Raw genomic sequence first — 13,636 nt, 5'->3', positions numbered from 1 at the left:
TCTAGCCTGGAGAAGGACCCATGTCTGGCTGAGTAGAATGCATAGTGTCTGTGGGATGGGTGACGCGTGCGCCACAGGTCTCCAAGCCCCAGGGCCATAACAAAGCCATGTAGTCCACATTCCCCCCTGTAACCTTGCCTCCCACTTGAACGGTCCAAGTCGGCATCACGTACAGCGTCGGTGTCACCCCCCAACAGGAGAACTCCCCAGGGAAGGTCCTCCAGAAAGGATATTAATCTCGGATAAATCGTGTTATGTAAGCCCGGCAGGATATAACATGAGACCAGAACCACCGTCTGCCCTTCCCATCTACCCGCCACTGCCGCCATACACCCAGAGTCCTCCGTCTATGTACCCAAAAGTACAGTTAGCAGGGTGTTACGTACCAAAATGCCCACTCACCTGGAGCCAGACATAAACCCAGAGTGGGCCACAATCTTGTATCCAAAGCGGTCTAGGGCCTTACACTTATTGCCGCATAGATGTGTCTCCTGTAGGAGGACCACGTCAGGGGAATACCGCTTCAGATGCTGCAGCACTAATGTTTGCTTAATTTTGTTGCCCAGTCCATTTACGTTCCACATCCATATCTTAACGTGTGCCTGTTCAGCCATTCGTTAAGAAGGGCCTCCACTTCCTCGGATCATCCATGTCCCACTGTATCCCATCAGAGCCATTCTACCATGCATAAGAACTAGATTTACAATGAGCAAAACATAACCATCCCATATAACCAACACCCCTCCCACCTGCCCGCTCCCCCTCCCTGCTTAGTGGGTCCCCAACCTCCCACCTTCCAAACTTGCAGAGTGCCTGTCGCTCCATCAGCCCCAATTCAACTGGAAAAGGGAACATAAGCCTGCAGTCAGCAGAAAGAATTATACATAACTAACGGACTTCTCACCCAGTATATATAGAATTTAGGGATGCCCCACCCCAACTCCCCATTCCCACCCCCCCTTTTAACCCTCTCGGCCATCACTGAGGCCCCTCTAGAAACACAACTTCTGAATGACAAGCCTGCATCATACAACGGCAATAAAGGGTAGTGTCCTAGATTACCCTTCATGGTTCGCTTGTAGACTCAGGGCCCTGAAGTCTATGTCACTCCCTCCCTCGAAGACAGCTATCTCCTCCATCAGCTACAACCCCCGTAGTCACTTGAGTGTATTCTGTTCACGCTCCCGGTTCTCTGGTGTCGGTCTGGCCTTGTTCGGCGCTTCTTGTCCGGGTTGGCCATGTGCTGATCTGCGCTGGCCACCATGTTTGCCCACTGTCCTCCCCCCTCCAGCCAGTCGCTGGCCTCTGCCGGTGAGTCGAAGAAGTATGAATTTTCTCAGTCTAGGATTTTGAGCCGCGCTGGGTAGAGCATCATGTATTTCACCCCTTGTTCTCTGAGGGCTCGTTTGACTCCTTCGTAGGACCTCTGCTGGCGCTGAACGTTCAAGGTAAAGTCCGGGAAAAAGCGGATCATGGCGTTTTCTAGTTGAAGGTCCCCAGACACCCGCGATGCCTGCAGGATGGCATCGATCCCTGTAGTTTAGGATCCGGGCTATGATGGTACGGGGAGGGGGCCCAGGCTTGGGCCTCCCCCCCAAAGCTCGATGAGCTTTTTCCACCGAGAAGAAGTTGGACAGGCGCTTCGGCTTCAGATGCTTAAGTATCAGGTCTTCCACGAACCAGTCCGCGGACGACCCCTCCATGCCCTCCGGGACCCCCACGATGTGTATGTTGTTACGCCTCGCCCGTCCTTCCTGGTCTTCCAGACGGGCATAGATGTCAGTCTGATTTTTCGTGAGTGTGGCCACTTGCTCTTCGAGTCTCTTTGTTTTTGATTGGAGGCTGTCAATACCACTTTCTGCCTCCGCCACTTTGTCTGACATTTTTCTGAAGTCTGCCCGCAGTAAATTGACCTCCGTTACTGAGTCCAGCTTAGGTTCCATTATCCCAGGCATCTCTCTTATGGCCGCCATGATGTCTCTGAGCGATGGGTCAGGTCTTTCCTCCACCGTTTCGCTCAATTGGTTCCCTCCTTGGTGGCCATCCTCCCTCCCCAAGGTCACCGTGTATTTGTCTATATGATTTGATTGGCCTGTACTTGCAGTCTATTGCGGCCCATATCCGTGGACGTCGTCCCAACGGGCAAGTCCGTAAGGGGGACCTTTTATGAAAATGCCACGTTTCTGTAATGCCCTCCATGCCCCCTGTGCGCAGACGGGTTCTCTGGTTTTGATGCGTCTGCCTATAGCTTAGTCCAGTTCAGGCAGGCTGTTGTGGAGAGCTGTCCCAGTGCTCACTCTCACTACGGGCTTCCACAGGCCACACCACTCCGCCGCACGTCAGGCCCCCAGTCTGTGCTACCACTGGATAGCTTGTGGTGTGCGTGAGGTGGGCCCAGGGAACACCCTTTCCTCCCTCACTTGGGCTTACGTGTAGTAAAGGGTCTAGTCTCCCTGGGGGCCTCACTAGCACTCGATCAGCAATTTGCAGCATGTCTTCTCTCTGTCCCACCACAGCGCTGTGCCTCCACGCGCTCCCTGGGGCCTCCGAGACTCCCCCTGAGCCAGCCGCTCCAACCTGACTGATCTCCCTTCAGGGTCCCGGCGGTCCGGAGCGACGCTCACGCACTGCCCTGGAAGGGGGAGAGCACCAGTGTCTGCCCAAGCCCAGGCCGCCGATCGTCGAGACCCCAAAGTATGCCTCTAGTCCTTCCACCTCAGGCGCAGTCCGTCTGCCTCGCCCTGCCGTGCTGCTCCTTACCCGTTGTACCAGCACTGTCCTTGACTTTATGGCGCTTGGCAGACGCCGCATGCGCCGGGATCACGGAGCCGCAACCGGAGCATTTTGCGGCTCCCTCACTGCTGCCGCACCTACGTTGTCTCCGACGCTCGTCGCTGATGTCTGTCAGGGATTTCCTGTCAGACTCCGTTCTAGGATAGCCGCGCTACGGGCGGCCCGAGCAACCAAGACTTGGGTGTTAAACGCCTCTCGATTGTCGTCAGTTGCCTCTGTTACTCCCCGCTGGCTCCCTGCAGCTTCCGACGCCGGAGGGTGCCTTCCCTGAAACGGATGATGTCAGATTGTGGGTGAATCGCTGCTAACGGCTACCGCAGCTCCACTAGTGTGCGGCCATCTTCCTTGGCTGCAGGCCACGCCCCCGACTCCAGAAATTTCTGACCTTATAGCATTATTCGCAGATAATATCCTTTTCTTCCTGACCGATCCCCATTGGTCAGGTCCCAGAATACTTCAGGTAATGCGCATCTTTGACGAGACATCTGGCCGCCACATGAAAACACCTAATTTACTAATCTGCCCGATAAGAGTGACATTGCAGAATGGCCGCTGGACAGAGGGACTTACATTAGTGACACATGGCTTCACTTACCTGGGCGTCTATGTGTCCGACAGCCAACTATTTCTTGGAAACGTAACCTAGAAGTAACGACAGAAGGGGTTAAAACTGAGGTGAAGAATCAGCCTACACTTCCCTTGTCTCTCTATGGAAGATCAGCCATCTTCAAGATGGTTTCACTGCCTAGATTATTATATCAACTACAGTCCCACCCCTGCCTAATCCCCTTGTCCTAGTTCTGCCAAATTAATGCAATTCTGGGGCCCTTCTTATGGGGGGTAGCATATCCCGGGTTGCCTTACGCACCTCCACACAATCCACATACTGCGGTGGTATAGCCGCCGCCGATATACCATCCTACCACACAGCTGCAGATCCTGAACGAATGGTGGTATGGGCCTAGAGATGACACCCGCATATAAAGTTGAACAGTGGATTATGGGAGAATCCTCCTTACATTCACTCCTCTACAGCAGGTACGACCCCAAAGACCTTCCCTAAATTTACCAGTTTCCCTTAGGTCCAGGCCTGGAGAAGTTGCATTAGGGGTGCCTAGTAGTATATCCACAATTCAAGGTATGCTATCCCACTGCAGGCTCTAGGGGCCTTCAGGCTTCTTATAGAGATTCAAGGCCTGTTCCCATTCCATGTCTGAGTCGCTAGTCCTTTTAGAAGTAATATCTCCTCTTTCGATAAGGAATATGGGATGGCCTGAAAGAGTTCTAAAATTCTTGGCAGGATATTCATTTTAAATTTGGTATTCGTTCCTAACCATGATAGTGGCAAGACTCCCACCTTCGCAGATCTCTTGTTCTATCATTCTGCAGCCCCTTCCAGTTAAGGTGCATGACGTTAAGACGGTAGGGAGTGTAATGGTTATTCCCAGGTATTTTATATAAGAGGTTGCTCATCAAAAAGAGAATCTTCTTTAAAGTAGCCACCTTATCTTGGTTTAAAGTCAATTTGACATTTTCTGAATAATCAATCATTATTAATTCTGATTCTGCTGTTTTTTCAAATCATTCCAAGTGGCAGATGACAACAAGCAGAGACTCCTCCGTTCTGGTCAAAGTCAAAAGGACATCGTCCAGAAATAGGCCCCAAATTCAATTACATTAACATTTGGACCACCCTGGAAATTACTTCCAGCAGCTGCAGTGTTAGGGCAAACAGAAGAGGTTAGAGGGGGCACCCCTACCTAGTCCCCTTCTATAATGCCACTCCCCGGGACCTGTCCCCATTAACCAGTATGTTAGCTCTAGGGGTGTTATACTTGACCAGCATCCACCCTGGCATCAGGGCGCCAAATACTACGGCCGAACGGCAGTCATGCGCTTTTCCACGTCCAATGCGAGGAGTATAGCTGGGACCTGGCTTTTTCTTTGTGGACTTCTGTCAGGTGAGCCACCCTCCTTATTTTGTCATGAGTTTGTCGGCCTATTACAAAGCTGCCAGGAAGTGCTCCACCAGATGAAAATATAAAAGCAAGTGCCTCCTACATTTTAATCATTTTATTTTGCTGCTAGAATGTGCTGCTTGTTCCCGATGGTTGACTGAGCGCTTTACAAGAATGAGTTCAGTGCGAGGGCAGGACAAATTTACTTGTAACTGCCAGCTGGGGCACAGCATAATGTATACAACATATAGAACAAAGCGCATACAATATTGAAGTGCTGGTAAGATATGTATGGCATAAGTAGTAAGGGAGATCGTTGAGGCAGGTTCACAAGTGTGTCTAATTTTGAGCGGTGAGACTAGGGATAAAATATGAACAGCTTGTAATCAAGGACTTGAGGCAAAGCGTTGTTGTAGAGAGAGAGCCAAGCCCTCTGGATTGAAGCATATTATATGCTTCTAGGGATGTGGTGTACACTCATAAATATTTTTCTGATTATGAACTAATAGATGAAAAGAGTTAGAAAAGAGGATGCTGGGTTTACATATGCATGAATCAAGAATATTGGTCTTTATGCACCAAGGGCCCGATGTAGGTAGCCAAATACCGGTCGGTAACCGCCGAAAATCGGTAAATTCAGCCATTACCGACCGGTATAAGAGCATCGAGATGTATGTGACTAAAAACTTACCGAATCGGTAAATACCAGTCGGTAAAATACCGAATCGGTATTACACGATTCGGAATATACCGAATTCATAATTACCGAATCGGCAATTAAGAAATGGTAATTTTCCGAATCGGAAAATATCGAATTCTTATTTACCGAGTCGGTAAATAAGAAATGGTAAAAATGGCTTGTTGAGTTGTAGCAAATCCCAAAAATACCGAATACCATGAAATTCGGTATTTAAGAGTCGGTATTTACCATGGATTGGAGGCAGGTGGAAAACAGGAACAGGATATGTAAGAAGGCCCCAAAATGCAACAGTGCAACCACAATGGCGGCTTTCTACATTATTGCAAGGTGGCTACGGATACAGGCAGCAGGAGAGAGGGTCTGGCTAAGGGAGGAGCAGGTGTATAGACAGAGGATCACCCTCTTCCAACTGACTGAAGCTGAGATCCTGCAAAGGTACCGACTCCACCCCAGAACCATCCTGGACTTGATCAGGGACCTCCACCCATATCTGGAACACCCAACACCAAGAGCACACGCCATCCCACCCCACGTGCAGGTGTTGTCCTGTCTACACCTTCTTGCTTCTGGGAGCTACCAGCACATGATAACTACAGTAGGTGGGGTGTCCCAGAGCTGCCTGTCACGTTTTTTTTGAAAATTTCTTGGCACCATGATGCAGAGGATGGAACACTAAATTGAGTTCCCTGACACACCTGCAGAACTAGCAAAGACTAAAACCGATTTCTATCAACTTGCACAGTTCCCGCACATCATAGGCTGTATCGATGGGTCGCACATCCCACTATGCCCACCTGCAGCAACTGAACACATATATAGAAACCGGAAGTCCACACATTCAATCAATCTGCAGGTGATCTGCAACGCTGGCAACATCATTACGGACATTGTAGCCAAATTTCCTGGGAGTACCCACGACTCCTACATATTCCAGAACAGTGGGATATACAGACGCCTTGTGGCTGGTGATTTTGGTGATGGATACCTGCTAGGTAAGTATGTGTGAGACAACCTGATAGTCTATGCAGAAGGAGCAATCATGAGTATGTGACTAATCAAAATTTCATTTTCCACCCAGGTGACAGTGCATATGCCCTGCGTTCATTTGTGCTCACCCCCTACCTTAACCCATCCACCAGGAGCGAAAGGCGTTACAACGTGGCACACAGAACAACACGTAGCGTGGTGGAAAGCACTTTGGACTGCTGAAAAGTAGATTTAGGTGCCTACATAAGAGTGGAGGTGCACGACAATACACGCCAATTATCTGTTGCAAGATTGTTGCGACCTGTGCCATGCTGCACAATCTTGCCACCAAGGAGGGCACAGAGATAGAACTAACATATCATGAGGACATAGATGATGGGACAGGACAAGCCGATCACAATGCAGCAGGAGCAGCACCAGCAACAGATGGTAGACTGCGACGCGCAGAAATCACCAACAGATACTTTTAATAGAGTGATGAAACACAGGCATGTTCAGGTCTTGAAGCACTCACTTTAATATGCACTACTGCACTATTCAAAACCACATAAACCAAATTAGATTCACTTTTCACACTGGGTAGCCAAAGTTCACTTCACTGTGACCTGTCCTGTGTTCATGATGATTTGTTAATGTTTGCGCTTACGCATAATGTTGTGGGAGCCACGGGGCAGGGGGTCAACCTGCGCAGTGGTGCCAGTGTCATCAACATGGAGTCTGCTGCTCCGACGAATGTCCTGTACAGGCGTGCTGGATCCACTCCTTCTTGTGGACTCCTCTGTGTCCCCAACACACGTGTTGCCAGCAGTGGCTGTCTGCTGTGTCAGCAGTACCTCCATAGCAGAGGTCACCCTCCCCATCCCCCTGGACAAGTCACTGCAGCAGTGCACAATGTCAGTCTGCATGTTCACTGACCAGTGGCATAGCAGTGTGGTCGCAGTTGCCAGCCGGTTGATTGACTGATTCAGCTGCTTGACTTCACGCCTATACCTGCGCCTTTCTGTGTGGTCACTCTCCAGCCTGTCACAGAGAGAACCCATGCGCACACCCATGTCCCTCACCCCCTCTGCCATGGACTCCATTCCTTTGGCCATGGACTCCATTCCTTTGGCCATGGCGGATATCCCCCGGTCAATGTTTGACATCCTGCTGTTCAGGATGCGCACCTGTCTGTGCACTGCCATGATCCCTTTGGCCTGCATTCACTGGGCCTTAACCATAGTGGTTTCCAGACCAGCAAAGACCCCCTGCACATTCTGCCCCTCGTCTCGCTCACGTGCCCGACGGCCACGGTCACTTGCACGGCCAAATCCTAATGACCCCTGTTGCCCTGCGTTGCAAGCCAGTGGTGGAGTGCTAGGTCTGGGAGCCTCCACCTCTTCCTCATCAGAGCTTTCCAGGATCCTGAATGGTGGTACGTCCTGCCTCCTTGGCCTCACATGCACAGAGGACCCTGAGCTTGGTGTTGTGGCATCTGCAGGTGCTGCCAGAGTCTGTGTCTCAAACAGCAGGGGTGACAGTGGCTGTGCAGTGGTGTCTTGCTCCATTGCTGTGGGTGCGTGCGTTGTGGTAGTGTCCTCAGGGACAGTGCTAGGTCCTGCTGTGTCTGTGGGCTTCTCCCTCGCAGCCGTTGTTCTTGCACTTGACTCCCCTCCCTGCGCTGCACTGCGCAATGACTCTCCTGTGGGCAGACATGGACAATGATCAGCTGTGTGTTTTCATCACACAAATTCCTAACACACAATTTCATATGCCTCAACTGCTTGTGTATGGGGAGTGTGGCATGGCATGCAGTGTTCAGTGTTGGCTGCTTTGATGAATGTTCCTATGACTACGACTACCATGATGCATTGCTGGTGACTACTGTCATGTGTGCTGGATTGTGAGTGAGTCACCCACATAGGGGAAGGGGCCAGGGAATGGGTGGGGTACATGTCCCTGCATCTTACCTTTCTTTCTTGCAGCTCTGGCTGAGCTGTCAGCATCCCCAATCCCGTGTATGCTCTCGGGCTCCATGGTGGATTCAACAAGCTGCTCCAGTTCAGTGAGGCTTGGTGCACGGCTCTTTCCCCCACCTGTGGCAGCGGATTCCTTCCTCTGGCTGGCGAGCTTCTTTTTGGTGGTGATCCTCAGATCATACCACCTTTTCTTGATGTCATCTATTTCACGATGTGTGACTCCTAGGGCATTTACTTTGCTCTGGATTGCCAGCCAGGTGTTCCTCTTTACAGACTCTGCTACTTGCAGGGACTGTCTCCCAAAAAGCTGGCTGTAATGCTGCACTACCTCCTCCACCAGCACCTGGAGCTCAGTTGTGCTGAATTTCAGCTTCCTCTTTCTGTCACCTCCATCCTTTTGGGCTTCCTGGGACTCCATGGTGATGCTCTGCTGGGCTCAGTGCAGCCTGCTCCTCTGTCTCCCCTCCAGCTCTCTCTACAGTTCTGATGCTCTGCACCTGCATGGGTGTGGCCACCTCCAGATACTGGGGTGAGGTACTTGCATCTGATTGGTTGCTTTCTCAGTTGCTTTGTTGTGGGGTGTGGTGGGTGTCCCTGATTGGTTCACTGGCTCACATGTCATCTATTCGAATTTTCGAGATCGGATTTTACCGATTCGGTAAATACCGATTCGGTAAATACCGATTCGGTAATCTCCGAGTCGGTGTCTCCCATTCATTCCTATGGGACTGGAGGCCCATAGGGTTGAATGGGTGTTACCTAATCGGAGATTAGCGAATCGGTGATTACCGATTCGGTATTTACCGAGTGTGGATTCCGAATGTTACCGAATCAGTATATTTTACCGATTATTTTCCTACATCTGGTTTTCCGATTCATAAATACCGATTCGATATGAATCGGTATTTAAGAACCGGTAAAAATAAATTACCTACATCGGGCCCCAAGTCTTTAGCAAAAGAAATGTTCTCAGGGGAGTCAACGTGTGGTATGACAAACAGCCTTTACAACGCTGTCTTTACCACTCTGGTAAGTTTTTGTGCCCTCGCCATTTGTGATACGTATTGGCAAGGTGTGTGTGTGTATATGTATAAGTATATATGTGTGTGTGTATATTTGTATATATATATATATATATATATATATATATTTGCCTGTTCCGTCAACGATGTGCTTTCACCTGGGGGCCAGTTTAAAAGGTCATAGTTCACTCCTGATTGATGGATGTTACTAGCCCAGCCTCTGCAGTCACTGTTGCGCTGCTCCCATTCCTTGCCAGGTTTTCATGCTCTCCGCAGCGAATAAAAATACAGTGATTATTCACTTGGCACCAAGTGGCTTCCCAGTCCTGCTGGCTGCGGTTTGCACTTTCCCAGCAATATGTAAGTGAGCGAATACTGGAGAACCCATACGTTGTCAACACCTTAATACAGCAGATCGCTGCATCCTCTCTCCCCACATGGCATCCAAACTCAGGTGAGTATCTTCTCCACTTGGGAGGGCACCGCAATGTAGTTTCATACTACACCAGAGTTGTAAGCAAAGCGCGGAGCTCCAGACCGGGAGGGCCTGTCGGGTAACGGAGCTTGCTAGCCGGTCAAACATTCAGTCCAATCCCATTTTACAAGAAAAATGGGTCCGACACATGCTCAGTGCTGGCAACAGGATTCATTCCAAAATCAAAGCGCAAAGCAAAAAGATGAAAATGAAACGCAAGGCATATATATATATACATCACTTCACCTCCTGATACATCAATAGCTCCGGAAAAAAGACGAGTGCAGACTTTCAATAGTGCAGCAATTATTTGATACATTTTGTCCTCTGCCATTACGCGTTTCGGCCATTCAAGCGGCCTTGATCACACACACACACATACATTTATGGACTTCACTTACCTTATAATACGTATTATATGTGGTAAAGGCCTCTGCATGGTAAAGGCATGTGTTGTATTGACATATATCCATGTATGATGTCTGTGCTGGGTTTAGCAACTGTTCTTTAAGTCAAGATGTCAACATTTCTGATGGATACTTCTAACTGCAGATTCTTCACCTTTAGAATATCGCCAGGTGCCAGACTGGATCTGGAAAGCTTCCACAGCAGTGTTCTTGCTCTCCAGCAGGTGCCATCATGCGGTTTCGTAGTGATTCTTTTCAGCACCTGAAGTGATGAAGCTGAGCTGCAAGTAGGTTCCACCCCTGAGCACTGACGTCAGTTCCTTTTTTCCACACTTTTGACCGGAGGTCCACAGCACTGCCCCTGTTTTTTCTCAACTGAATGACAAGCTTTTTCTCCATAAAATTGAAAAACAGGTGCAACGGTATAACGTGCTCTACCAAAACTACAGGATTCAAACCCTTTTGTGACTCTCAAAAACAAATTTCAGTTTCAGACCTGCACCAAGTGTGTCTTTGGTGTTTTGGCTTAAGACACAACACCTAATAGTGTGAGGAATGTACTGTCATTAACCCAAAGGTGATCCAGGACAGTGAAGCGAATCTTTATGTTGCCGAACAGCGGAAGAAAACCACACAAGTACCGCTTCTGCTTGAAGTTGAGAGCACAGAATCCTTCCTGCTTCTATCGCCACTCCTGCGGTCAAAGTCTTCTGGTAAGTCTAAGCCAAAACAGAAACACAAGAAGCGCAAGTGGGACTCATTCTCATCCCACCACTTTCTATCCTTAGAAAAGTTGTGAGGGCTCCAAGATGCCCCAAGTTTTGCTTCTGAAATCCCACAAGGAGCCTATTCTGCAATTGATTCCAATGCACCCAGAGTTCCCTGGTCATCGGCGATTTTACAGCAGGTTGAGGCATTAAAAGAGGCCATATTGTCCATCTTTGGCACATTTCCAGTTTACTCTGGCACACCTTTGGGTCCAGAGGATCTGTAGGGGCCTCCAGTCTGACTACCACTGGTGGATCCATCCTTGGTGCTGTCTGTGTCTCTCGAACCCGTCTCTGGTCTCGCACCGACATAGGTGCCACTCTGGCACCACAATCTGTGTAATTTCTTTTGACATCAATGCTGAACCTGGCGCCACCAGAAGCAGAAGGTTTTAGACCTACAACTAACTTCTCTGCAAGTTAAAACTAATGAACTTACAGACACTTTGCAGTCTATGCAGGCCTCAGCAGAGCCCTTACTACTGTTTCATGAAAGCCTAACTGGCATGATAATGGGCACCTCTTCTAAGCTCTGTTATTGCCCACTGGTAAACCGACAGGTAGAGAGATGCCACAGACCGACTCCAGGCGACCCTGATTTTTCGACTCATCAGCCTACTCCCGAGAGTCTGGTGGTGCAGGCTTCCACCTGCAAGGTGAACTCCAATTCATTCCCTACAACCCTCCCTCAGACAGAGAATTGCAGAGGACTGAGGCCTTTGGGAAACAAATGCTGTCATTGACCTCAATGCTGGTTGCCTGCTTGGACAATAAACCCTTGTCCTCTAGGACATAGTCAGTGAGATCTTGCCAGAAGTCCCTGTGGAATTTTAGGCCTTCCTGGCTTTAACCATTCAGGATGGTTAGAAGGTGGACAGTTATATAATATATTGTGGCCTGAATACCACCTATTGCTTGGGATGAGTAGTCGGCACTAATGTGATGCCTTGTCGCCACTCATGGATGAGGTCTGGTGGGAATCTCTTGAGCTGCCCTGGCATCCATTATGGTACAAAAGGGGGTGGTGATGGACGGAGCATCTGAACCAGTCAAACACTCACACCCAGTCAACAGATCTGCTCACTTTGCCACTGGATTCAAGCAAGCCTGGCTGAAGACGGCTGAAATGCCAGAAACCGGTCCTAGGAAACTTGTTTCCGGTCCAGGGAAGGCATGGCTTGGCAGTTCGGGCTGGACTGTTCCCATGAGGCACTGGGTCAGACTGATTTGCATATAGCCATGTCTGAACTGGGGTGGCAGAGTGGTCTAAAGAACGGTGATGGATTAAACCCAGATCTCTTGACTGGGTGTGAGTGTTTGATTGGTTCAGATGCTCCATCCATCACCACCCCCTTATGTACCGCTGGCATCCATTATGGAGATGCCTTTTGATGGCTGCCGCCTGTTTGTTGAAAAGACAGTTTCTGCCCTGGAACCCTCCAAGGAGAGTCAGGCTTTGGCACATTCCTTGAGGCTTTGACCCCTTCCAAACAGTTTCCTCAGCAATTTTCACCATTTTGAGGCTACTGAAGAGGTTTGACATACCGGCAGTGCCAGGCCACCTATCACTGCAACAGTAGTCGCAGTCCTTTCGGTGTTGGGGATCAGGCAGGCAGGTCCCAAGGGGCAAAGATCTTACAAGACTCTCTACTCTGTGGTTTCAGCTTCCAAAGCTTTAGTTTGCATCTGCCGTTAGGCAGCATCAGAGATTTCCTCCAAGGTTGGCAAGCTATCACATCTGACAGACAGGCCCTTCAGATCGTTCAGTGAGTCTTTGCTCTTACTTTCATTTTTGACTCACTGCATTTTCTGCCCACATCAGAGCGGCTTTCAGAGGATACTCTGTCCATCATGTTGCAAGAAATGCAAATCGTACTGTCTGAATGGGCCGTAGAGAGTGTACCGGACTCTGTAATTGGGACTGGTTGTAACTCCCGCTATTTCCTTATATCAAAAAGGGACCGAGACCATAGTCCTATTTTAGATCTTTGATCTCTTAGCCCTTTCCTGCAGAAGGACACTTTCAAAATGCTCAATCTGGCCCAGGCTGCTCCTGGACCTGTGCAACTGGATGGTTTCCATAGACCTGAGGGACGTTTACTTTCATGTACCAGTCCTGCAGTCGTCAGACATTACCTGCAGTTCAAGGTAGGCCAGGAGCATTTTCACTTTGCAGTGCTACCTTTCGGCATTACCAGCACCCCATGGTATTCACGAAAGTGATGACAGTGGTTGCCGCACATTTTCTGCGGTTGGGGATACCCGTTTTTCCCTACCTCAATGACTGCCTGTTGAAAGCGGGCTTACCACACTCAGTCGTAGGCCACCTCTAGATGACAGAAAACCTCTTCACATCACTGGGGTTCAAGATCAACATGCCAAAGTCATAATTGATTCCTTTCGGAAGAGCATTCTTGCATAGGGTGCAGTTTAATGCCTTCCCTCCAACACAACTGGTCCAGGGCATTCGGGCTATGATTTTGATGTTTCAGCCTCAGCCCTGAATCTCAGTGAGAGTGGTTCTGATACTTCTTGTCCTCCTGCTCATCGACTATACTAGGTGGCATAT

At 49.4% G+C, this 13,636-nt stretch overlaps 1 protein-coding gene across 3 annotated transcripts in view; it reads left to right on the top strand.

The window, feature by feature from the left end:
* The window catches only part of SPIDR (scaffold protein involved in DNA repair), a 2,204,159-nt gene that overhangs the window by 2,092,767 nt on the left and 97,756 nt on the right, over window positions 1-13,636 (top strand). The window lies entirely within an intron of this gene.

This window comes from Lissotriton helveticus, chromosome 4_1 (assembly GCF_964261635.1).
Source record: "Lissotriton helveticus chromosome 4_1, aLisHel1.1, whole genome shotgun sequence".
Taxonomy (NCBI): Eukaryota; Metazoa; Chordata; class Amphibia; order Caudata; family Salamandridae; genus Lissotriton; species Lissotriton helveticus.
This window is presented reverse-complemented; position numbering and strand designations above follow the sequence as displayed.